The sequence below is a fragment of the Aotus nancymaae genome, unplaced genomic scaffold, assembly GCF_030222135.1.
Source record: "Aotus nancymaae isolate 86718 unplaced genomic scaffold, 86718_ANA_hifiasm-v0.15.2.pri h1tg000036l, whole genome shotgun sequence".
In the NCBI taxonomy this organism is placed as follows: Eukaryota; Metazoa; Chordata; class Mammalia; order Primates; family Aotidae; genus Aotus; species Aotus nancymaae.
The window spans coordinates 34172154-34198458 of record NW_026988450.1 but is presented as its reverse complement, the minus strand read 5'-3'; the positions used below and the strand labels follow the sequence as shown (position 1 = coordinate 34198458).

The 26305-nt window shown below is 34.7% G+C and overlaps 1 protein-coding gene and 1 pseudogene across 17 annotated transcripts in view; one reads left to right on the top strand and one right to left on the bottom strand.

The window, feature by feature from the left end:
• Positions 1-26305, bottom strand: part of RALYL (RALY RNA binding protein like) — a 737413-nt gene that overhangs the window by 77628 nt on the left and 633480 nt on the right. The window lies entirely within an intron of this gene.
• Positions 13262-14181, top strand: LOC110567464 (glucosamine 6-phosphate N-acetyltransferase-like; annotated as a pseudogene).

Here is a 26305-nt window from a genome sequence, read left to right as displayed (position 1 = left end):
CCTTAATATTTTAGTGTATTTAAATATGAATTAATAAATGCATTTTAGTGTTGAGTATTATAACTAAGCTCCCTAAAGGAATATATTTAAAAAAGTCACCTCCATCCACTTGCCTTGTTGTTTGAATTTATGAAGCACTTTATATGTGTTACAATTATAGTCATCAAAACAACTCTGTTGAACAGCATAACTTGAAGAAACTAAGGTGCAATAGACCGAAGTGACTTGCTCAAATTTGCATTCCTACTAGGTGACAGAGCTGAGATTTACAGGAAAGTTTTCTGACTTCACATTCGGAGCCATTTTCACAACACCTCACAACACTCTGCAATCTGGAAGTCTCAATGTGATGATGAATGGAGTAACTGTACCACAGGGAGTAATTTAAAAAAAAAGTTTACTTATTAATTTACTTGTTATTGTGGCAAAACATATATAATTCCAAATTTACTATTCTAATCATTTTAAAATATATGATTCAATGGCATTAAGTACATTCACAAAACTGTGCAAACATTGCCACTATTCATTTCAATAACTTTATCATCAACCTAAACAGAAACTTGGTACTCATTAAACAATAACTCCCCATTTCTGCCTCTCCAGCCTCTGTCATTAATACAAATACAAATCATACATAATGCATGACTATGTGTACATATAGTCATATAATCATCTAGTCATACATTATTTGTTCTTTTATGTTTGGTTTATTTTACTTAGCATATTTTCAAAGTTCATCCATGTTGTAGTGTGTATCGAATTTCATTCCTTTTTAAGAATGAACAATATTCCATTGGGGTGAGATATATATGTGTGTGTGTGTGTGTGTGTGTGTGTGTGTGTATATACACACACACACACACACATATACCCAAAATATTTAAAAGTATATATCACCCCAATAGAATATTATTAAAATATATGTAAATATTATCTATTTATCTATCATCTATGTCACTCCTATAGTTATATATGTATACTGACACACATCACTTTTTCTTTACCCATTCATCTATTGATAGACGGTTGGCTGTTTCCACATCTATTATGAATAGTGTGGAAATTCTATGAGTACTGGTGTGAAAGTGTCCGAGACTCTGATTTCATCTCTTTTGGGTATTTACCTAGAAGTGGAATCGCTGGGTCATATGGTAATTCTGTTTAACTTTTTGAAAAACTAGTATATGACAGAGGAATAATTTTATATTTCCAAATAAATGTAACAGACCCTTACTTTGTAACTATTCTTATGTTAAAAAACGAAGTAACATTAAGATGGGCTTGTTATTTTGGTTTTAAGGATGAATGTATTTATATCTTCTCTCCTCATGCTCTTACATAGAGGAGGAAAAAAGCCTGATGTAGCATACCTAATCCATGAAGGTAAAGTCTGCCTCCAGTTCTGTCAAATGGAACACATGGTGTTTGGGTTCAGGTGTTGAAATATAAAGTGAGAACCTACTCCATGTGAGCATCTGGATGGAAGACTGAGCACTGTATGGCTAGAGCAATGCTGTATCCATCTGTGCAAACCAAGAGGACAATGAGACCAGTTCCTAAAGAGTAAGAACAAAATAGTCACTTTTGTCTGACAGTCATAGATTATTAAAATAATAATGGTTTTTGCTTTAGTTTATACTAATAGCAAAGACACAACTGTGACACTGAGTTGAGGGATGCCAAAGCCAACTTATTGGCTACCATCAAACCCTAAGGAATAAATGTCACCTCAGGAGATTCAGAACAAGAGGGCTAACTAGATGCAGCCAGAAAGTGCCTCTCTCACCAAGAGCCACCAAAATATGAACTAAATCTGCATACTTAAAGCAGATCTTTTGAGAGAAAAACTGAGAGTCAACAGAGAGGTGACACAGTCACTGAGGCTGAAGATGGAGGAAGCTAGGGTCCCTGCATAGGGATGCCAAGTGCCAGAACTAATTCCCAGCCCTGAGCAGCTATTAACGAAGGGCGAGTGAAGTTACTGTGGGGCAATCCACCTTTGCCACAGACCTCTGGGATCCCAGCTACAAGGGATGCCATGATCCCCACAGACACTTGAATTGGCAGGGGAATCTGCTCAGAGAATAGAGAGGGGTGGAGCTCCAGTCCAAGGGATTTTGTTTGTGGGGCAGCTTCAGCAAAATGTGGCCATGGGTGCCTATCTCCCAAGACTTTCCACTAAACTACTACATGAAGAAATTGGAAAACTCCGAATAACAATCTAATACAGTACCTAGAGGAATTAGAAAAACAAGAGCAAGTTAACCCAAAGTTGGCAGAAGAAAAGAAATAGCCAAAAGTGGAGCAGAACTTAATGAAACCAAGATGCGAAAATCTACACAAAAGATCAATAAAACCAAAAGTTGTCTCTTTGAATAAATAAAAAAAGATCCATAGACTAACTAGATTAACAAATAAAAAGATATCTAAGCATAAATAGAGGTGACAAAGATGACATTACCACCGATCTCACAGAAATACAAAAGATCCTCAGAAACTATTTTGAACACCCCTATGCACACAAAATAGAAAATCTAGAGAAAAGGGATAAATTCCTTGAAACACACAACCTCTCATAGTTGAGACAGGAAGAAACTGAAAACCTGAACAGACCAATAACAAGTTCTGAAATGGGATCTATAATACAAAACCTGTCAACCAATAAAAGCTCATGATCAGATGTATTCACAGCTGAATTCTACCAGACAAAGAAGAATTGTTACCAATCCTACTGAAATTATTCCAAAAAAATCAAGGAGAGACTTCTCTCACACTATGAAACCAGCATCATCCTAACACCAAAATTTGGCAAAGAAAATTAATACACAAAAACCAGTTACGAATAACATTTAAACTGAGCGCCAAATCAAGAATGCAATCCCAGTCATAATAGTCACACACAAAAATAAAATACCTAGGAATAGACTTAACCAAGGAGGTTAAATATCTCTACAAGGAGAACTACAAAACACTGCTCAAAGAAATCGTAACACAAAATATGGAAAAACACTTCTTGCTCATGGATTGGAAGAATCAGTATCATTAAATGGCCATACTACCCCATGTAATTTACAGATGCAATGCTATTCCTATCAAACTACCAATATCATTTTTTAAAGAACTAGAAGAAACTATTGAAAATTCATATAGAACAACATCAACAAAAGAGCCTGAATAGCCAAAGTAATCCTAAGCAAAAAGAACAAAGCAAAAGGCGTCACATTATCCAACTGCAAACTATCCTACGAAGCAACAGTAACCAAAAACCATGGTCCTGGTAACAAAAATAGACAATGGGCCAATGGAACAGAATAGAGAACCCAGAAATAAAGCCACACACCTACAGCCATCTGATCTTTGAAAAAGTCAACAAAACTAAGCAATAAGGAAAGGAGTCCCTAGTCAATAAATGGTACTGTGATAGCTAACTGATATGCAGAAGAATGAAGCTAGACCCTGACCTTTCACCATACTCAAAAATTAACTCAGGATGGATTGAACATTTGAATGTAAGACTGCAAAATATGAAAATCTTAGATGAAAACCTAGGAAATACCCTATTTGATATTGGCTAAGTTTTCAAAAGCAATTCCAACAAAATACAAAATTGACAAGTGGGACCTAATTAAACTCAAGATCTTCTGCACTGCAAAACTATGAAGGAAGTAAACAGACAGCCTGCAGAATGGGAGAAAATATTCACAAACTGTGCATTTGACAAAGGTCTAATATCTAGAATCTATAAGAAACTTAAATTATCAAGAAAAGAAAACCATTAAAAAGAAGCCAAAGACATGAATAGATATTTCTTAAAAGAAGACATACAAGCTGACAACAAACATATGAATAAATGGTCATCACTAATTATTAGAGAAATGAAATTAAAACCACAATCTTACACCAGTCAGAATGGCTTTTGTTAAAAAATCAAAAAACAGATGGAGAGGATGCAAAGAAAAGGGAATGGTTGTTAATTCCAATAAATATATTTGAGCATTTACTGTGTAGCAGAAATGGTGCTAGACATTTTGATGCATTCAATAGCTATTGAGGGAACAATCATTTTCATAGAATAAAAGTTCTCAGTACTTTCAGATGTAACCAAATAAGCTCACAAAGGAAATATGTGACTAAATTGTTTTTTGCAATTTTTTTCAGACTCTCTTTTTGTGCTGTAATCTTAGACAGCAGAGTTTAATTGAAAGAAGAAAATATGAAACACTGGTCAATTATACAGGTGTTATTAATATAGATGACAGTAATGATTTCCACTCACATGTCTTATGTCTTTAGTAAATACTTCAATAATTTAAGCCTTCTGGAAATTTAAAAGTATACAAGAAAAGAGAATTCATTTTTATTTTTCTCAGTTGCTGCTTAAATTGTCTTGTCCAACCTGCTTATTTTTTGTTGAATCCTGACTGCTAAGATGTATTTACAAGAACCAGTTATAGCTAAGTATTCTGAATTGATTCTCAAGTTCCACTGCCTGCTATCATAAACTCAATTTTACCTGTCAAAGTTAAAAATAAAATGAAATGCACAAACAGACCTGTCTTGGTAATCAAGACTGCTTTTGTCTTAATGGTTTGGGCTTTAAGGAGAAACGTCATGGCAGTAGTTGGCTCAGGTCATAAGCTATAAAATTAAGCTAGATTTCCAAGAAAGAGAAAGAGATTCAAAGATCACACCAGGGCAAGTTGGATTCATTTCAGCTCATTTCCCCAGTGTTCCTGCAACCCTCCTCAGTCTTTTTTGGGGGGAGGGGCTCCTTTTCTCTCTTTCCAGATTCTATTTCATAAAAATCCCCTTTTTCTTTCTGAGTGAACCTCTATTTGAAATCATTCACCAAAAGATGGCATTGAGAGCAGTCATATTCAGTTTTTTAAGGTATTTTACATATCCTAGAACTGTATTGCCAAGAAGAGTTTGTCTTTCAGTTAAGAAAAATCCCTGTCCCACACCCCCTTTTCTCCCTCATAAACTGACAGTGGTGCTGCGATCCTGTGGGATGATCTCTTTTGGCTTTTAAGAGAGAACTTTTGCAACTCTCACTTCAATAGTTTAGTTTGACTAATTTGCTTCTTATGTAACTAAAAACAAAAATGATAGTCAATTAGATGTTTAGGGCCCTGTCTAGGATGAAACTCAACCAAGGAAATGCTGAGGTTTTTGTTGCTTGGAAGCATAACCAGTGGCTTGTGGCAGGTATTTGACCTTCTAGAAAAATGAAATGATGGTTTTGAATGTTTAGTGCAAATAAATGTTTTATATTGTCTATTTAAAATCTGGTACACTTTTATTAATTTTATTCTACTTCTCAGTGTGTCCTTAATCATTCACATTCACATTCTCTCAAAATGTAACGGGGTATCAGAATTGCTAAAGTAATTGCTCACAGCTATACATCCACAATGTTTCTTTTATTACTGAAGATTAAATGAGGACCAAATAACTTTCCTGAAATTTCATTTAAACTTTATCATTTATAGAAGAATCACAACTCATTGGATTTTATAATAAATGCAATCAATTTTATCTAATCCCCTTGAATCCATAAAGCCAGTTTCATATGAGTAGACTAATACACAAAGTATTTCTTTTTATTTTCCCTCACAGAACTTCATTAAACTATAATCTTAAGAATATTAATAAATTCCCTAGCATGAGTAGGAAACATTTTAATGTGTTCTTAGCAAACATCTTGCCAATAATAACTACTACGAGAGCCTTCTCAATGGCTACAACTGGCTTCCTAAATTAAATTGAATAATCAATTATTGAGTTCTTATTGTAAGTCAGAAGCAATACTAGGAGTTGAGAATAACAATATCAGTAGAACATGACTTCTAACCTCAAGGAATTTCAATCTAAGTATAAGAGATTAGACAAACACACATATGAACATAAGTTGAGACAGAATTTGGTAACTGTCAAATAAAAACTTCTATGAAGTTTATAAGCAGGAGAAATAGGATATGGTGAATGAGACACACGGATGAAACATGGCTTCATGAAAGAGCTGGCATTTGAACTGGGCCTTCCAAAGAGTAGGGATTTGACAAGTGAATGTTCTAAAGGTAGATCTTTCTAGATGACCAAGAAACCTGGTGGTAGAAAAATGTAGAGCAAGTATGGATAATATGTCTTATGGAGATTATTCTGTTTGGCACAGCTATTCTTCAGAATATCCATGGTTAGTTCTAGAAGTTATAAGTGCAGAAGATATAATGTAAAAATAATGTAGAATATAATTCAGCAAATTGGCCGAATTTCCAGAGCATACTTCCCCATGGAAAAGGTAAAATCAGAAGTATCCTCAGATGTATCTACAGGATCTTGCTTCTAATTTGTCATAAAATGTTGATGTAGGTTTCTAGGTGTCAGAGTATCTAAAGTTTAACAAATTTACAAACTTTGCCAAGATAATATTGTGAAAAAAATCTGTTTATTTCACTTTAGGGAATACATATAAATTTGCACATTTACTTTGGTGTATGTCCCCAATATACATGCACATATATATGCAAAATTCAAAACAGTGAAATAAGCTACTTAGTCTAAGTTTCATTGATGAAATCGTCGATTTCTTTTCAAGAACCTTTGTAATGGGGGAGAAGGTAAGGTAAAAAGCCTAATGGGACCTAAGGAATTATGATATATTCATAGAGATCCTGGCTAAGGATGAATCAGGACCTGTCCCCTGAGGAAGAGAAAATGGCTAAGAAGTTCTAAAGATTAAAATAATCCATCTAACCTAAGAAAGAGTTCTCATCCTTCACTTGCTGTGAGTCAAGCTTACTGTCTCACACATTTAAAGGATGATTACTTTAATTGATAGACCAGTGACAGAATCTATGAAGAGTAAATTTTGGAAATGAGAAAAAGAGGAAGAAAAAAGCCAATTCTTTTTCTTTCTTTTGGCTCTTAACACAGGGTTTCTGATTTTGTAATTATCACTTTGAATGGGATATGCTGCTACTTTTCTCTCTACTGTGTCTGTTAGGAAGCATACTTAAATATAAGTAACAGCAACAGCATAAAACCCTTCAATTAGTCCCCATGGCTTACAAGGTAACATACAGACCTCTTCAACATCTCAGACTCTCCAAAATGTAGCTCCTTTCTCTGACATACTTCCACTATTCATTCAATTACTCTTTTAATCCGTCAGCATTTCTTAGCACCTATGCTCTGTCTGGCACTACTCTAATACAAAAAAAAAAAAAAAAAGTCTCCTTGCTCTCAGGCAAAGACATTTTTGTATCTTGACACAATCTTTTGCACTAGCTCAATAGATGGCTCAACAGAAAGTTCCCTGTTATACTTTCCATCCATCACCATATGTTGTATATTATTTCTGCAGGAAATGTATCCATTCTCAAAGGCCTAACTCAAGCTCCAGATCATCCCCCCCTTATAAAGTTTGTTTAATTAGACTAAATTCCACTTTCTGTGCTATTCTTGGATTTTAGCTTTTTTGTATTTACATCAGACTCATGTTGTCAGCTCTCTGCTTTCCTTGTCACTTAGCTAATCTATATGGAATTATTTCTGTTAGCCTTTCCCCTCACAAGCCAATCTTTCTGTTCCATTAATCATTCCCATCTCTCTTCTTTGAACTTAATCTAATTTATCTGAATTTCTTGACACTGAAGTTTTTGGGGTAAAATATTCCAGCAGGGCTCGTGTCAAAATCCTGTAGAGTATGATCCATCTCTTTGTTTTAACTGTTCAATGCAGTCATCAATGTGCAGGTCTCATTCTTACAGCTTCTTAAGCACACTTGCATCTAAACATATTATATCTTATTTGACTGTTCATGTGTCTATCTCAGTAGATCATAAGCTCTGATAAGGCAAGGTGCTTTAGTCACCCAAATATATATTTTTAAATAGAATGTTACACATCTGTGGAACTTTCTGCTATAATATTTACTTTCTGTAGAAAAGCAAAGTGTTTTCGTTAGAATTTTCAAATACCTGAATATTAATATTAGAATATTTAGACCATTACATTGCTATATTGGGTTAGGTCTTTCTTCCATCTATCAATTTAGTACTGGTTAGCTCTCAATCTACCCTTTTTTGCCCTTGTTTGTAATAATGAAGCTGGCATCTATAAACATTCCTCCTTTGCCTGCTGACACAGTGTTAAAGTTTGGCAGTATGGGATGCTGGAGGAAAACTGCAAGGCATAGAAGAAAAAGAAGCTCCTTTTTCCAGGTTCCCATGTGCCTTTCTTCTTATTTTCTGGTACAACTACAAGCAGCTTGTCAGAGGCCCAGTGATAATCATGGTCATCTCAGCAGAGGTTTCCTACTCATCACTTCCAGTCCACCAACATCTCCATAGACTTCTCTGACACACAGTCAGTTGCAAACACATCTTCTCCAGTGAGATTTGAATCTCAGTCCTGGGGAGGGAGGCTCTTCAAGTTGAGTACTCTCCCTCAGCCACAGAGGTAGTAGCTGTTCCACTTTCTATTCCAATATTCTTTTGTAGATCCTGACTGACACAACCCGATTTAGGCTGTGTTGTATTTTGTGTTTTTGTATTCTGTGTTTGCTGAGAATAACCGTATGTGACATGTAGTCAAAGAGTACACTTGTCCATTTACAAGCAAATGTTTTTCATAGTTCATGCAGTTGATACTTTTATTATGATTTAACATATTAATTTTTTTCAAAGTTTTCCTTCAAGGGTAAATATTATCAACTATACAAGCTCTTTATGGTAGAGACTGACTAGCTTTTAAAAATATTGGAGAATGATGTCAAAATAGATGGTAATAATAATAATGATGTTAACAGTTAACATTTACTAAAGGCTTAGCATTTATCAGCCACTGTTCTAAATGCTTTACATATATAAAGTTATTTCATTGTCTTAAAAATCCTATGAGTTAGTATTAATATTATCTTGACTTTATGTATGAGAGAACCAAGGCATGAATATAATCAAAGTCCATAGCATAAACTACCTTGTCTATGGCTGGCCAGGTATTGCCGTAAGAAATACTTGAGTGTTTTTGCCAATTGCAATCTCAATATTAAGCCACAAAGATAATGAAATCTTTTTGTTTCTTTTTTTGAGTCAGAGTCTTGCTCTGTCACCCAGGCTGGAGTGCAGTGGCGTGATCTCAGCTCACTGCAACCTCCACTCCTGGGTTCAAGTGAATCTCTGCCTCAGCATCCCAAGTAGCTGGGACTACAGGCGTGTACCATTATGACTGGTTAATTTTTGTATTTTTAGTAGAGATAGAGTTTCACCGTGTTGGCCAGGCTGATCTTAAACTCCTGACCTCAAATGATTCGCCTGCCTCAGCCTCCCAAAGTGCTGGGATTACAGGTGTAAGCCACCACAACTGGCCAGATAATGAAATCTTAATTGGCATTAAATGATGCCTAGTGTCTATTAAAAATAAAAAAAAGGAAATATTTCCATTTGACTTTCACTTTGAGACATCACTGGAAATATTTAGTTTAGTATGTGTCGGTGCACTTTTAGAAGAATTCTGACCAACTAGGATACATATAGACCAAGGGAATTAGGATGGCAAAAAGTCTCAAGACAATGACCCTATATAAAAAATGGTTGAATTAAATAAGGATGTTTGGGCTAAAGAAGATAGCCTTTGGGAAGAAAGGTGCCTAACTGTTTAAATATTTGAAAGACTGTTGAGTGGAAGAGGAATTGAATTTCTTCACTGTGGCTCCAGAAGGCAGAACGAGTATTAAAGGGTAGTAATTATATATATAAAAAAAATGTTACTACTAAATTTAACAAATAGGATCATGAATACTAAATACCTTGGGCTTCTAGTAGTTTAAACAAAGAATAGAATCATAAAATGGAAAATACCACAAAACACTGAATGATGTAATAAAACACACAGATATATATGCCACGAGCCTGAAAACTTTGTTGGGGATTCTTTTTAGAGAAGAGGATTAGTGTATTATAGCATTATATAGTTCTGGGATATCTTTCAAGGTAAAATTTCATGATTTTATTAAAATTAAGTTACATTGTTAAAAATGTAACATTTAGCTATCCACCTACAGATTTTCAAAAGCTGGTACCCTAAATCTGGCTCACTTGCTCACTTTCCCTTAGTACTAATTCAGTTCCTTTGACACTCCCCAACCAAATTGATAACAAGAAATACAGCACTTCATATTATCTAGAAAGAAATAAAAAGAATGCTTTTTCCAAAACCTGTGAGACACAGTGAATACTTAACTCAGAAAAATTTACAGCTTTAGGTGCCTTCATTCTTAAAGAAGAAAGATAGAAAGGAACACAGGCCTAATCTCATTAGAAAAAGAGCAACCTATAAGCCAAAGTAAACCAGAAAAATGGTCATTAGTATCAACTTCAGGCCTGGAATCTATCAACATAATCTGGAACCAAAACAAATTAAAAGAGATTACAGATTTTTATCTGTAAATGCTAAAGAGGCATTGCATAAAATCTAAGAGGCATTGCTTATATTCAAAGTGAAATAGTAATAAGAAAACTACTTAAACACAATAGACTGTAGCAAAAACAAATGGGGAATATTAGTTCAGCATAAAGCAGTAACACTATTCAAATTAAAATGAGAGGACAGCTTTTTTTTTTTGGCTTTTTTAATCACATTATTTAAAAATATCGAAGATTTCAGCAAATCTTTATATACTAAACATTGTCATTCCTCTAGGCACATACACTGATTTTCTAAATCGCCCATTTTCCCAAAATACCTAGCTATTCATATATATCCTTTATTGCCTTTTTATTACAAGCTCATACTGCACTGGACACACATTATCTAAAATGAATATTTCATCGAATATTATAGAAGCGAAAGTAGCACATTGAATAATTCTTCCATTCCTATTGACTTGATTTGCACCCTTTGTCAATTATGGCCTTTTTGTGTGAACATGGCTTATAGTTGTGGTTTCTGTTTTTTTTCCACTGATTAATATGTCAGTTTTTATCCCTAAATCATGCATTTGTAGAAGAGATAGTCTCCTTTGTATTACTATTATACATAATTAAAAAAAATTTCATGTCTATTTTACGAGATGAATTTTTAAAATGTCAAATTTTCCCCCTCCCTGATCATTTTTCTACATTCATTTTCAATGAATCACTTTGTCTCTTCCGTAAAGTTTCCAGTTAAAGAACATGACTATACTTGTTAAACATATGTTTGTAAAATACGTTGATCTTTAAGATTCTGGTGTTCAGGATAGGCAAAACCAGGTGAGTGGCTACCTTTCTAGAATTTTGTCTGAGATTGGTACCTGATACACAATAATTTTCTGTTGATGTCTTTCTGGCATCTTCACAAATAAAAAATGACATAGCTGAACATAGAGTTCTTGTGTTACAATCTTTTCCCTCAAAAATTCTCCACGATTATCTTCACAGTAGCACACATCACAGAGAAAACTGAGTTCAGTTTTATCTTTTGTCTTAAAGTTGGCCTTTTTTTTTAATGCATAGATGCCTATAGATTTTTTTTTTTTACATTTCAAATTCTAAATACCTCATTTAAAAAAACAATGAATTATATTTTTATTATTGACTCATGTTCTATAAAACTGTCATCTTTGACAATGGCTATTATTTACAGATTAAATTCAATGGTGTTTCATACCATTTTTTCTTTTGTTCTCATTTTTGCCACTTTACCTTTCCTCTGTTTTGCTCATGGAATATTTGCTAGTTTTCCCTAATATCATTTACTGATTTTCTTTTCCTCTGTACTATCAAATCTTTAATTTACTACTTCAAATGGGGCATTGTATTGAATCTGATGTCTTAAAGAGTTAACTGATATTTTCCAAATTAACCTCTTCTTATTATAACCTATACATGTTTCTTAGAGGTACTTTCCTTCTAAGTATTAAGAAAACATTTTATCTAATATTCTTTATTTTCTAGAATAAAATCTTATTCTCAAGAATGAGTCCTCTTTGAGCCCTCAAAATATTGCTCTGTTTACTTGTACCGAAGAAATTTTTTTGCAAACTTCCATTTTTTCCTCATTAATTGTTTTTTGTTTTGGTTAAGTCCATATTTAATGTTTATATTAGTATAACTACATAAATGTTACTTAGAGTTGAGCAACGTACTGTGCAATGATTACATTTCCTTCTTGTACAATCATTGTTTACTTGGCACTTACAGTGGTCTACTTTTTTCATTCTTTCTGCAGCATTCCATTGTCCTGCTGCAACCCAGACTGGGTCTCTCTGGGTCTGCTACAAAGCTGTCATCCTGGTACTTCTTTTCACCAGTCACCTTCAGGACTTCCTTCTCTTTTGTGTTAGACCTCCCCCCACCCTTTTCTTTTTTGGTTAATTCAATAATTTTGTTAAAGCAACCTTTAGTAGATTTCTTAGAAATAGTTTGTGAATAATTATATTTCTGAAAATACAGTTCATTCTCATTATTCATGGATTCTATATTTGCAACTATGCAAAATTTGTGACCTCCTAATCAATCATCGCAGGGTTTTTATGATCATTCAGACACATGCATAGAGGGATAAACATTTTGAGTTCCATGTTCCCAGCTGAGGTCCAATGAGGTGACACTGCCTCTTTCAGTTTATACTGTAAATGAGCATCTGTGTTATGATCTACTCAGTACCATATTTTTCACATTTTTGTGCTTTTTCTTGGTGATTTTGCAGCTTAAGATGGCCCCCCAGTATAGTGCTGAAATACTGTCTAGTGTTCCTAAGCACAGGATGGCTGTGATGTGTCTTACGGAGAAAATATGTGAGCTTCCTTAGATGAGCTTCCTTCAGGCATGAGTTGTGCTGCTCGCTGTGAGTTTGACATTAATGAATTAACATCACATACTGATATAATACATGAAAGACATGGAGTCTTTAAACAGAAACACACAAACAGCAAGTTTATGTTAACAAAAATGTTGTGACAAAAATGTGACCAGAGGCTTACAGGAATTGAGCCCTATATTTTCCCTAGGAGCAATGGTTCAGTGTTTGCTGTGACTTTACAGAATATAACTTCCACAAATAACAAGAGTCACCTGTATTTTTTAAACGTCTTTGTTCTTGATTGACAGTGTGTTTGGTTTGATTGACTGGGCCTTCAGGCTGGAAATAATTTTCCCTCAAAATTTTAAAGGCAGTGAGGAGGGGCTGGGGATTAGGAAGTGAGAGTGGGACCTGGTATCCTGGGTCCATGGCAGGCCTGTCTCAGTTTTATCAAACAGACCTTACTGGGAAGATGAAATCTGATGAAATTCCTATGTTTGATCCAAGTCTACTTAAAGAAGTGGACTGGAATCAGAATACAGCTACATATACTCCAGTTATTTCTCCAACACATCACGCAGAAGGCTTGGTTTAAGGCCTCTTTGTACTACTGATGATATGGTTTGGCTGTGTCTCCATCTAAATCTCATTTTGAGTTGTAGCTCCCAAAATCCCCATGTGTCATGCATGGTAGGGACCCAGTGGGAGGTAACTGAATCATGGGGGTGGGTTCATCCTGTGCTGTTTTCATGATAGTGAATAAGTCTCACAAACCTGATGGCTTTATAAAGGGCAATTCCCCTGCAAATGCTCTCTCTCACCTGCTGCCATGTAAGATGTGCCTTGCTCCTTCTTCACCTTCTGCTATGATTGTAAAGCCTCCTCAACCATGTGGAACTGTGAGTCCATTAAGCCTCTTTTTCTTTATAAATTACCCAGTCTCGAGTGTTTCTTCATAGCATTATGAAAACAAAGTAATACAACTAACTTAGGGTTTTTTTTTTTTTAAATAAGGTACTGTGTCAGCTAACTGAGACTGGAGTTGTCAACCCTGATAATGTATAGTCTTTTGAGCATACAAGAAAATCTGGGGATCATTATGTTATAGTTGTGGAAGATGTGACTCTGGGACAGAGTGTTGCCATGGCAACTCTGATACTAGAATATAAGTTCATCCATTCCTGTGCTAAGAGAGAAAGAGTAGATGTTGTTAGTAATGAATGCAGAGGAAGGCAGCTTGGCAAATTGTTATCAACTTGTACTTTGCTAAGCAAGAAACTGAATTGTTATAAGATTACCCCTGAATGTCTACCACAAAATGTTGGTTTTTACAAAACATTTGGATACATTGGATCTGAAGAAAACTACTTATGTCAGAGGTTTCTAAAGTAAAAATCTTTTTAGAAAGAGAATTTTCAAAGGAACTAATGCTACAAAGCTATACTCTCCCTGGAGTTAAAATATTTTGTTGCTGTAGCCCAGTGACCTCCATAAATACTGGCCTGGAAAAAAAATTGTGATACTGCAAGTATAATGACATTTTAGAGGATTGCTTTGGGCTGATGGGATATGCTGTGAATTTAGATTACAAATGACTATTATAAAGGGGATGATTTTTACCCAAGGGGATAACTTGAATCTTTTCTTGCATTGCATTTTTCTAGAGTTTGGCTCTATTTCTTGGTAGCCAAGAGTATGGACAGTAAAGAGTTCTATGTCTGCTATCTGTGCTGCTCATTTTTAAACAGGTATATATTGAGTAGGCTGTTTCTTATCACACGCATAAAATTGTTTTTGTTTCAAAGAAACATATCTAAATACACAGAGAGGTATTATTTCCCACATATTATGTTGGATAAATTCATTATTATACAAATGTAGTGCAGTTCAACATTTGTTGATCCCACTACAGACAAACAAACTGGCCAAGCCTTTTAAAGAAGCAGAAGAAATGAAAACTAACTTATAAAATGTGATGCGATTCAAAGTAAAACAATTTAAATGTTTTACTAAAAGTTTATATAGTTTTTTTTTTTTTTTTTTTTTTTTTTTTTTTTTGAGATAGTTTTGCTCATTACCCAGTCTGGAGTGCAATGTTGTGATCTCAGCTCACTGCAACCTCCGCCTGATGGGTTCCAGCAATTCTCCTGCCTCAGCCTCCCAAGTAGCTGGGATTACAGACATGTGCCACCATGTCTGACTAATTTTGTATTTTTAGTAGAGATGGGGTTTCTCCATGTTGGTCAGGCTGGTTTTGAACTCCTGCCCTTAGGTGATCCCCCTGCCTCGGCCTCCGAAAGTGCTGAGATTACAGGCGTGAACCACCGTACCCAGCCTATATAGTTTTTTGTAAATAAGAAGTACCAACTGGCTTATCTGTGAAATATATTAATGATTATTCATTTGTTAAAAATACCTATGAGCAATTATTGCAGGATATCTAAGGTAATTTTTAACAGTAAAACTGGAAAATCTCAACATATGTATTTCTACTCCAATTTTTCTTTTTATCTGAAACCTCTCTTCTGAATAACATTTTCATCAAAAATGGACTATCACAAAATTGAGTGGAATGCAATATCTAAAATGTACTGGATTTGTCACATTGTAAAATTTTGATGGAAGTTTTTCTTTTTAATGTGGTATAATGGCACTATTATTCTGGTAACTATCTTGTTTTGATTTTTTTTGTTTTATTGATTTTAATTATTTTAAAAGTTGAAGTCAGAATTAGATACTTTAATGGCTCTAATTTTGAGCATTCCATTTTATAATAAGCCTATTCATGTGACCAAAAGAAATTTAAAGGCATTCTTTTATTTGTCTGCAAGTTCTAATCTTGAGAAATTTGATGTTATTCTGATTCTGTCTTTATACGTGGCTTTTATTCCTCTATTCAGACATTTAAGGTCTTATCTAGAGTAACCTGTTTTAGTTTGGGTCATCTTTCATTCATTATGCTGAGCACATTTTATATGAAAACTCATATCTTTCAGTTTTAGGATATTTTTTTGAATTCTTATTTAATAATGTCCTCTAAGTTTTCTTTTTGTGAAAACACTATTATATATTTTGTGAAATCCCTGGAGTAAAAGTATAACTGTTTAAAAATCTTTTCTTTACCGTTTTCCATCTCTTTATCTTTTTGATCCTTTAGGTTCATATTTTAAACTTTTATTAAATTTTTCATTTCTGCTATAAAGTTTTTAATTTCCAAGAAGTTTTTTCCTGTTCTCCATATATTCTTTTAAGTAATACTTTTAAAGGTAGATGCATTTTCCTATTTCTAGGGGCATTAATTATGTTTTATTTTTAGTTATTTTGTTTAGCTTTTTGCTCTCTTTATTTCCCCTATTTCTGTGAATATCTGATTTTCCTCCATGTCAGAGTATTTCCTCAAATGTCTGGCAATTCTTTCCTCATTGATTAGATTATATTTCCGGGCAAGGCATCGAAAACTTGGCTGGGAGCTTTGTGTGTCTGTGTGTGTGTGTGTGGGGGGGGGCTGTGTATGTGTGTGTGTGGGTGTGTGTATATGAGTGTCTGTGTGTACATGTGAGCAGGGTTTGTTGACTGGTGGGCCTCATTGGAGCATTGTGATGAAGGGTCTTAGTAGTTTATTCAGCCTGTCAAATGTCAGCATTTGATTCTCTTTTGGGATGACTAATTTCCTCAGAGAGAATAAACTGCAAATTCCCAAATAGACAGCAGTATCATCCTGGTCTAATATTAAAAACTAATGCCATTTTTGGTTTACCCTAGTTTTAAAAATATGTCATTAAGCTAATGGTAATATATTTTTTCTCAACTGCAAAGCAAGAGAACAGGCTGGAGTATTAGGAATTTATGTTATTTCTGGTACCCAGAGAACATTTCACATATATTAATTTTCCTTCTAATACTGAGATCTATTGCAAAGCAAAGAAAGCTCCTTATTGAAGGCATGCATTTTTTTTTCAACTTTTAATTCAGATTCAGGAGGTACATGTGTAGTTTTGTTACTTGGGTGTATTGCATGATTCTGAGGTTTGAGGTATGATTGATCCCATCACCCAGATAGCATAATACCCAATAGTTTTGCAAACTTTCCCTTCCCTCCCTTCCCCCTCTACTAGTTCCTAGTTTCTACTGCTGCCATCTTTATGTTCATGAGTAGTCAATGTTTAGCTCCTTGTTATAAGTAAGAACATTCAGTATATTTGGTTTTTTGTTCCTACATCATTAATTCACTTAGGATAATCACCTCCAGCTACATTCATGTTGCTGCAAAGGACATACTTTTATTAATTTTATGTCTGTTTAGTATTCCATGGTGTATGTGTACCAGATTTTCTTTATCCAGCCCACTGTTGATGGACACTTAGGTTAATTCCATATCTTTGCTATTTTTTTTTTTTTTTAGATGGATCTCACTTTGTTGCCCAGACTGGAGGGCACTGGTGCAATCTTGGCTCACTGCAACCTCTGCCTCCCGGTTCAAGCAGTTCTCCTGCCTTGGCCTCCCAAGTAGCTGGGATTACAGTCACGTGCCACCATGCCCAGCTAATTTTTGTATTTTTAATATATATGGGGTTTCACCACATTGGCCAGACTGGTCTTGAACTCCTGACCTCAGGTGATCCACCCTCCTCGACCTCCCAAATTGCCGAGATTACAAGTGTGAGCCACTGCTCCTGGTCAATATCTTTGCTATTGTAAATAATGCTGTGATAAACATGCAAATGCATGTGTCTTTTTGGTAGAACAATTTGTTTACTTTTGGATATATATATACCCAGTAATGGGATTTTTTTTTAAATGATGTTCATTCTGACTGTAGTGAGATGGTATTGCATTGTGGTTTTGATCTGCATTTCTCCGAAGATTAGTGATGATGACCATTTATTCATATATTTGTTGGCAGCTTGTATGTCTTCTTTTTGAGAAATGTCTGTTCATGTCCTTTGCCTTCTTTTTAAAGGAGTTATTTGTTTTTCGCTTGATGGTTTAAATTCCTTATAGATTCTGGATATTAGACCTTTGTCAGATGTATAGTTTATGAATATTTTTCTCCCATTCTGTAGGTTGTCTGTTTACTTCTTTGATAGTTTCTCTTGCATGTAGAAGCTCTCACATTTCATTAGGTCCCACTTCTCAATTTTTGTTTTCGTTGCAATTGCTTTTGAGGACTTAGCCGTGAATTCTTTCCCAAGGTTGACGTCCAGAGTGGCATTTCCTAAGTTTTTTCCTAATATTCTTATAGTTTGAGGTCTTGTGTTTAAATATTTAATCCAACTTGAGTTAATTTTTGTATTTGGTAAAAGGTAGGGGTTCAGGTTAGTCAGATATCCCAACACCATTTACTGAATAAAAAGTGCATTCCCCATTGCTTATTTTTGTTGACTTTGTCAAAGATCAGATAGCTGTAGATGTACGGCTTTATTTCCAGGTTCTTCATTCTGTTCCATTGGTCTATTGTCTGTTTTTGTACCAGTACCATGCTGTTTTGATTACTGTAGCCTTGTAGTGTAGTTTGAAGTTGAGTAATGTAATGCCTCTGGATTTGTTCTTTATACTTAGGATTGTTTTGGTTATTCACGCTCTTTATTTGGTTTCCTTTGAATTTTAGAATAGCTTTTTCTAGTTCTGAGAAAAATGATGTTGGCAGTTTGACAGGAACAGTACTGGATCTATAGGTTGCTTTGGACAGTTTGGTCATTTTAAAGATATTGATTTTTCCAATTCATGAGCATAGAATTTTTTTCCATTCATTTGTGTCATGTATGATTTCTTTGAGCAGTGTCTTGTAGTTCACCTTGTAGAGATCTTTCACCTCCTTGGTTAGGTGTATTATTTGGTTTGTTTGTTTGTTTATTTATTTATTTATTTTTCAGCTATTGTAAATGGGATTGCATTCTTGGTTTGGTTCTCAGCTTGAACATTATTGGTATATAGAAATACTACTGATATTTGTATACTGATTTTGTAGGCTGAAACTTTACTGAAGTGGCATATCAGTTGCAGAAGCCTTTTGACAGAGTCTTTAGGGCATTTATGTCATCTGTGAAAAGGGATAGTTTGAATTCTTTTCCTATTTGGATGCCTTTTGTTTTTTCTCTTGCCTGATTGCTCTGGCTAGCACTTCTAGCACCATGTTGAATGGGAGTGCTGACAGTGGGCATCCTTGTCTTGTTCCAGGTCTTAGGAGGGAATGCTTACAGTTTTTGCATGTTTAATATGATGTTAGCTGTGGGTTTGTCATGGAAGGCTCTTAATATTTTGGGGTATTCTCTTTTGATGAAAGGCATGCATTTTTTTAAATAAAAAAATATAGAGAAGCAGCAGAAAGGAGGAATAGAGAGAGAGAGGTAAAGAAGTACAGGGAAGAAGTAGGACAAGGGGAGAATGTAAGCGAGAGGAAGAGAGAAGGAAAGGATGAGAAGAGGAAAGAGAAGAAAAGAAAGAGGAGTCAAGAGGAGAGAGAGAAAGTAAGAAAGAGAAGAAGGAAGTAACAAAGAGAAGAAGGCAGAGGTGGGAGAGGGGAGTTGAAGAAAAGTTAAAACATATTCAGGGCTTTCCAGTCTCCCTTGATATAGTCATTGTTTAATTTTCCAGGCATGTCATCCAGCGTCTCTTTTAAGATGCCCTTTGGTTCAGCCAAATGTTGCTACTACCTATCTCAAAACAGAAACTAAACCCACGTGACTTTGTGTGCCATTATGTATTACTAGTCCCTAAACTTTTTACTTCCTCTCTTTCAGGAGTTTTCAAGGAATGACTTATGTTACAGATAACAGTTCATTTTTATTTTATGTTCTCTAGCAGATTAGAATTCCCAAGAAATGCTTTGTATTAAGACACCAACTTTTTTGTTTTGTCCTGTTCGTTAGATTACAATCTTCCCAAAGGCAAAGATGTAGTCTTATCTAGGACTTCCTGGTTTATTGTGGTAAAGGAACAAATTTTTATTTTTTTATTTAAAATATGTCTAATCTATTACAGTCAGATACTTTTGTACAAAATCATACGTTTGGATATCACAGTCATAAAAGCATGCTATAAAGGTTTTAAAATGCTTACTCCTACTTTCTGAAATGAAATGGTAAAAACAATTCACTGATTGGTACTGCTTTACTGAATCCACCATGAGAAGCTGCAGTCCAGTCCATCCTCGCATCTTGCTTTGCACCTACCAATATAACTGAAATGAAATATTGAACAAATTTTATCTAATTATAACTGAATAAATATTCAAAAATAACAAAGATACTGGAAATAAAGTCCTGATTAGAATGAAATGGCATCATAATATCCACTTCTTGTTTTCAATCCCTGATCTGTAGTTTCGTTAGTACTGTTAGGCAATTCACAATGCTTTCGAAAACAATGTGTATTGCATAATTTTTTAAAGCTACAGTTACTAGTTGTTTAGTCTAAATAATTTTGCTACAAAATTCTTCATCTGACATTGCCAAAATAAATTTCTAAATATTTTACTAAATTCCCTATCAATGATGATTTGGTGTTATCTTTGTATGGAAGGAAAGCTCAATTTTTAATCACAATAGTAGGAAACTATCCCTGTCTAGCAGGCTAGTTTAGAACAGCAACTGACATTGTTATCATATAATGTTTTACACATACACAGTGCCCGTCAAATGTTGAATTGATGCACTTAATGAAATTAGACAGTTATTCTTCACAGAAAGGGCAGCAATGCTATCAAATCCTTTCTCAAGAGCTTCAAACTAAAACCTGGCAACCTAAGAAAATTAGGAGTGAATGCTTTGATTTATTGGGCAGTCCCTTAATTTGTGACTTGGTGACTTTCACTGGGAAATTGGAGTGCTTATCCTGGATAACCAACGGCCCATGATTTACAGAACATATCTTTAAAATAACTTCTCTAGAGAACCTCACTTTTTAAAAGGTTTTTAAGGCTTTTAGTATCCAATTGGGCTATAATATACACTTCATTGAAATATCACTGGCATGATATGATAATTTAGCCTGGAAGAAATGTCTCAACAAGTGTTTCATCTTTTATTTCCTTTTCATTGAAGCTAAGGGGAAACTGTAGTTGGTTGCCTAACAATAAATAAAACTAGAAGCACATTATTTCATTTCAAAGCTGAATGTGGCCTGCAGCTTCTAATGGTATGTTTTTGTGATCTAGTGAAATTTTTACTAAGGAAATAAGATTTCTAAAAACATGAAACATTTGAGGATTGACTTTTCATTTTAATATCTACCTTAGTTAGCATGCCAAAATATAGCCACTCAATGCATTTATTTTCTTGACAAGCTCTTAAGCATAAGTGATATGTGGCTTTTGCTAATAGTTGGCAGCTATTGATTATACTCTGATAGCTTATTTGTTCTGCAGAGTATAGTAGAAAATCCTTTTGAATCAAAAAGTATTTCTGCACTTTGAAAATGTCATTAAAAGTGTTGAAAGTGTCACATTTTGGGATGGATGAAATAAAGATCAGTCATTCCTGGCTGGATGAACAGAAGGTAATTGGGAAGTGAGGCTTTAAAACTTTTGCTAGCACTTTTGTAGTGGAAATATGGAATTCACAATGCCTATAAAAGCAATAAATAACTTTTTACATATATATTATTTTCCTGAATAATTAAAGCTATTATTTAGACATTCAAGTACAGATGAAACTCAGATGAAAATATAAGGCGGTAAGATGCATGAAACTGCCAGCTTTGTAAGCGAAAGCCCCAGACCGGACTCTATTCCAAAATGGCTAACAATAATACTCTGTGTGTATTTATGGAGATATCATCATGTCTATGTATCTCACTTATTCAATATTAAAGGAATGATGATATCTATTTTGTCTTTATGAAAATCAGTAAAGATTCATTGAAGAACATAAAGAATAGTCAATACTTCAAACTGTCTGAAATAAATGCTGTTTAACCTGTCAAAAATGATTTAGATAATCAAGTATAATTTAATTGAAAATTCAGTCTTTAGTATATTTAGTGGAGCTAAACAAAAGAAATGAGGTCTCTTCAAGTAAGCTTAATTAGCTTTCTTTGAGATGAGTTGAAGGTAGTCAAATGAATGAAATCAAAGCACTTATATTGCATTATTTTTAGTGATTGATTTCAGGACCGATATTAAAAGAATATGAGACTAAGATCTCATTTTAAATTGAAGCAATAACAACTCTCTTCATGCAGTATTTCTACATATGACATCTAAATAATCTTATCCACCATTTCTATTTTATTCATATACACATTCAGTAAATATATCATCTTTCAATAGTCTGACTGTAGGATTACCCTTTCCAATGTGGCTTGGCACTGTAAAAAACTCATGTTCAACTCATGTTCCAATGAGAACACATGTACACTGGGAGGAAAACACACACTGGGGACTGTTGGGGGTGGGAGCAAAGGGAGGAAGAGCATTAGGACAAATACCTAATGCATGCAGGGCTTAAAACCTAGATGACAGGTTGACAGGTGCAGCAAACTACCATGGCATATGTATACCTATGTAACAAATCTGCACATTCAGCACGTGTAACCCAGAACTTAAAATAAAATTAAAAAACACAAACAAAAACTCATGTTCCTTGAAAATAGTACTGGTCACAATATAGAAACAGTGCTGGTTGTGTGAGTTAATATACTTCTCAAAGCTTTGTTTGTTTTAAATGTGATTCTGAACAATCACTTAAGATTAGTTCTTCCTGTGTGAATTTGATCCTGCCATTTTGTTACTGGTTTGTTGTTTTGCCCTTATGGTTGGTGTAATTTCTTCATTGTGTCATTTGTCTTTATCATTTGGTTCATTTTTGCAGTGGCTGGTACTGGTTGTTCCTTTCTGTGTTTAGTGCTTCATTTAGGAGCTCTTGTGGGCAGGTCTGGTAATGACAAAAACTGCACAATATCATGGAACTGAACAACAGGCTCCTGAATGTCGACTGGATAAACAGTGAAATGAAGGCAAAAATAAAGAAATTCTTTGAAATCAATGAGAATGAAGACACAACGCACCAGAATCGCTGGGTCACATTTAAAGCAGTCTTTAAAAATTCAAAGCAATAAATGCCCACATGAGGAGCAAGAAAAGATCGAAAATCAACACCCTATCATCAAAAATGAAAGAGTTGGAGCAAGATCAAAAAAACTCAAAAGCTAGCAGAAGACAAGAAATAACTAAGATCAGAGCAGAACTGAAGGAGATAGAGACACAAAAACCATTCAAAAAGTCAACAAATCCAGGAGCTGCTTTTTTGAAAAGATCAACAAAATAGATGATAGACTGCTAGCCAGACTAATAAAAAATAGAAGAATCAATAGATGCAATAAAAAATGGTAAAGGGGATATCACCATTGAGTCCACAGAAATACGAACTACCATCAGAGATTACTACAGACAACGCTATGCACACAAACCATACATAGATGCAAAAATCTTCAATAAAATACTGGCAAACTGAATGCAACAGCAAATCAAAAAGCTTATTTATCATGACCAAGTAGGCTTCATCCCGGGGATGCAAGGCTGGTTGAACATACGCAAGTCTGTAAATGTAATCCATCACATAAACAGAACCAAAGATAAAAACCACATATTTATCTCAATAGATGCAGAGAAGGCCTTTGACAAAATTCAACAGGACTTTACGCTAAAAACCCTCAATAAACTAGGTATCGATGGAACACATCTCAAAATAATAAAAGCTGTTTACGACAAACCATACTGAACGGGCAAAAACTGGAAGCATTCCCTTTGAAATCTGTCACTAGACAAGAATGCCCTCTCTCATCACTCCTATTCAATATAGTTTTGGAATTTCTATCCAAAGAACTCAGACAAGAAAAAGACCCCCTTCCTGATACCTTACAATAAAATTAACTCCAGATGCATTAAAGATCCAAACATAAGTCCTAATACCATAAAAACCCTAGTAGAAAACCTAGGCAAAACCATTCAGGACATAGGCATAGGGAAGGACTTCATGACTAAAACACCAAAAGCAATGGCAATAAAAGCCAAAATAGACAAATAGGATCTAATTAAACTCCACAGCTTCTGTACAGCAAAAGAAACAATCATTAGAGCAAACCAGCAACCAACAGAATGGGAAAAAATTTTTGCAATCTACCCATCTGAAAAAGGGCTAATATCCAGAATCTACAAAGAACTAAAACAGATTTAAAAGAAGAAAACAAGCCCATTCAAAAGTGGGCAAAGGACACAAACAGACACTTTTCAAAGGAAGACATATATGAGGCCAAGAAACATATGAAAATATACTCATCATCACTGGTCATTAGAGAAATGCAAATCAAAACCACATTGAGATACCATCTCACACCAGTTAGAATGGTGATCATTAAAAAATCAGGAGACAACAGATGCTGGAGAGGATGTGGAGAAATAGGAACACTTTTATTCTGTTGGTGGAAGTGTAAATTAGTTCAACCATTGTGGAAGACAGTGTGGCGATTCCTTAAGGACCTAGAAATAGAAATTCCATTTGACCCAGCAATCCCATTACTGGGTATATATCCAAAGGATTATAAGTAGTTGTTATAAAGACAAATACACACATATGTTCCTTGCAGCACTGTTTACAACAGCAAAGACCTGGAACCAACCCAAATGTCCATCAAAGATAGATTGAATAAAGAAAATATGGCACATATACACTATGGAATACTATGCAGCCATAAAAAATGAGTTGGTGTCCTTCGTAGGGACATGGATGAATCTGGAAACCATCATTCTCAGCAAACTGACACAAGAACAGAAAACCAAACACTGCATGTTCTCACTCATAGGCAGACATTGAACAATGAGAACACGTGGACACAGGGAAGCATCATACATTGCTGTCAGTTGGAGGGGGTGGTTAGGGGAGGACAGCAAGGAGTGGGGAGGGTGGGGAGGGATAACGTGGGGAGAAATACCAGATACAGGTGATAGGGGGATGAAGGCAGCAAACCACCTTGCCATGTATGTACCTAAGCAGCAATCCTGCATGATCTGCACATGTACCCCAAAACCTAAAGTACAATTAAAAAAACCTGAACAGAAACTAAACTGCTTCACAAAAAAATAGATTAATAAAGAGGTAAGAGAAAATTTAAAAAAAGATCTTCCTACGAGTGAGACCTTATGCATGTCAATTTTACTGATTCATTTTCTTATATAGAAATATTTGATGTCTATAAATTAGTTTGGCTAATTTAGAGTGGCATGTTATGAAGTAGTCATAAATCCTTCATAGACTTTAAAGGTTTCTTGTAAGATTTGCTTTTTTAAAATAAATAAATGGTGAGGATTGCTACAACCAAGAGTTTAGAGGTTAGATTATTTAGCCAGTATTATTTAAGTTACAATTTTAACAACATTTTATCTTAGATACACAGCCTAAATGACATCAAATTTGTTATTGTGTTGAATGGATTTAATGATTGAACAGTTTCTCTAATAGATTGATTTTTAAAAATTCCTTAATTAGTGTGATGAAAGATCTCATCCAAATTTTTTTGGGCCAGGGTTGCCTATGATATATAATGATACCAATTTTTGAAGTAAAACTGATATGAATTGTGATACTGGGTCTAATGTGACACTTTATTATATGAACAAATTAGATAGTGGTGGAAGTGCTGATAACACTCTTTTGAAATATCATCAGCTATAAAGTACTGCACCACTGCTTTCTTTATAAGCAGAACTTAAATAAATCTATTTAATGATCCTATACATTTTCTTCCCTCCATGTAACACTATATTCCTGCCTGCTATAATCTGCAATTACTTCCTTTTCCCCACGGAGAACATTTTGCTGAAGAAATAAAAGCCATTTCAGGCACAATCAGCCTCTCTGTTTCCTACGACATTTTTTTAATTGTAAAGACTGAGGGAGACTCTTTTTGATGACTCTACTGTATTTTATTATTGAACAGTAATGAGGTCCTACTTCTTAAAAATGCATCCTGGAGTCCATGCATTTAAGACGCCACTGTCAAAATATGCATACACATGATTGATTACCCTATTTATTGGTGATATTGTATATGCTCTCATAGCGCAGTTTAAATGATTTTGACAAGTACAGAAAAGTGTCATTGACAGGTGCAGAAATAAATGATGGGTTTAAACTTTCGAATGTTTTTACGGCATTTCACTGACTGGCAGGTTGATAAATTAAAATTACAGTTGTAGCATCAGCCCTGAAAGCACAACTGCTTTAGATTACAAAAATAGCTCTGTGGAAACTTCGTATACTCTCCAGAGAAGTAGCCGGGAGGGCCTTGGGAAAAAAATGAAGCAAGTGCAGTTGGTAAAGAAATCATTAATTTTGTGGTAGCGCTGTCTGAATCTAAAAAAAAAAAAAAAACAAACCCAAAAAGTAGATTTTTAGAAGAAAATTGGCTTATCTCCTTATCCCTTTTTTCCCGGAGACATGGAGAAAATTGAAACGGCATCATCAAAAGACAGTCATTGAATTGGCCATTAGTAATTCCATAATGTTAGATGGGCACATTT